The sequence below is a fragment of the Furipterus horrens genome, unplaced genomic scaffold (genome assembly GCF_987537825.1).
Source record: "Furipterus horrens unplaced genomic scaffold, mFurHor1.1.pri manual_scaffold_3, whole genome shotgun sequence".
Lineage (NCBI taxonomy): Eukaryota > Metazoa > Chordata > Mammalia > Chiroptera > Furipteridae > Furipterus > Furipterus horrens.
The window spans coordinates 166233653-166235353 of NW_028327173.1; the positions used below are offsets into that span (position 1 = coordinate 166233653).

At 38.8% G+C, this 1701-nt stretch overlaps 1 pseudogene; it reads right to left on the reverse strand.

Moving 5' to 3' along the window:
- Nucleotides 1-815: 815 nt before the first annotated feature.
- LOC150016605 (calmodulin pseudogene) lies at nt 816-1268 on the reverse strand (annotated as a pseudogene).
- Between the last annotated feature and the right edge of the window lie 433 nt (nt 1269-1701).

Here is a 1701-nt window from a genome sequence, read left to right on the forward strand (position 1 = left end):
CCCCAGAGGATGATCGGTTCCAACTTCTGTCACCATAGATCAGTGTCACTTGTTTTGAATTTCATATAAATGGATTAACACAAAATGTACTCTTTTGTGTCTGACTTCTCTCACCCAACATAACTGTCTGAGATTCATCCATGTATTTGCATATAGCAATACTTTGCAACTTTTTGCTTAATAGTATTCCATCTGTGGCTGTACAATTTGTTTAGTCATTCTTCTGGGTTTTTTGGGGGGGGATAAAGTTTTTTTTATTGGAAAACAAATATACAACTTGGAATGGATTTGAGGCAAATTGTGCCATAAGCAGATTTTCTTTAAGAGGCTAACCAAAGTTTAAAAAGCAAGTAACAATAAAGGAAAATGTTTCTGGTATGGGACCAGCAGTACAATGTATGAGCACCTGGATAATACACCCATTTTGCAATAGTGCAACTTTTAAGTACATATTGTTCACTGTCCGTAGTCCATGAAGAGTTACAGCTCCACGCTTCAGCAACAGCATGCTGACAGTTCCTAGAGAAAAGGCATAATCCAGATGTTCCCTCATTTGACCAACTCCACCTACATTTAGATGTGCAGAAGGGCTTAGATATAGCCAGAGTAAGACACATGCAACATGTTACTTGATCAATTTCCTAAAATAAGGTTTCAGGACAATGACAATAAGGAAAGAAAACATGGAGGAATGAAGTCCTAATTACTATACATGCATATTTCTTTGACAGGGGAAACCTTTTACAGATAAGTTACAAACAAAGAAAAGGCAAATAATTTTGTACAAGAAATTTCACACATTCTGTACAGTGTCTTCACTTTGCTGTCATCATTTGTACAAATTCTCCATAGTTTACTTGACCTTTACCATCAATATCTGCTTTCCTGACCATTTCATCAACCTCTTCATCTGGTAACTTCTCTCCAAGGTTTGTCATCACATGGCGAAGCTCTGCTGCACTAAGGCAGCCATTGCCATCCTTACCAAACACACGAATGCTTCTCTAATTTCTTCTTCACTGTTTGTGTCTTTCTTTTTTTTTTTTTTGCCATCATTGTCAAAAATTCCGGGAACTCAATTGTGCCATTACTATCAGCATCTACTTCATTAATCATGTCCTGTAACTCTGCTTCTGTGGGATTCTGCCTAAGAGACCTAATTACGGTTCCCAATTCCCTTGTTGTAATAGTTCCATCACCATCCTTGTCAAATAGTGAAAAAGCTGCTTTGAATTCTCAATCTGCTCTTCAGTCAATTGGTCAGCCATGCTGGAAGTGCTGCCCGTCTCCAAGATGCAACCACACAACCACTCTCCTTGCTCAGTCCACTCGAACTAGCCATTCTTCTGTTGATGGACACCTAGTATTCTTTTAACACTTCTTTTCTAAATATTATGATTAGTGGTTTCCATCTGTTCTCCCCAAGTGAAATTGTGATACCAATTATCGTTGAGTATTGGAACTCTATCTAAATCATGGTTGCGTCCCCATCACTTAATCTGTGCTCAGCAAACAGTAGTTCATTAAGTCTTTGCTTTTAAATAAGGAGGCATGGGAAAGAAAGGTTATTCATAACACTTCCGGTACCCAGTGCATGGGTTTTTCCACACCAAGCAGTTCCCCAGTTCTCTGTGGACACCAACTGTGGATGTTCTACATTTTCACTCAATGCTGACACTAACTGTCCAAAGTCAGCACAGA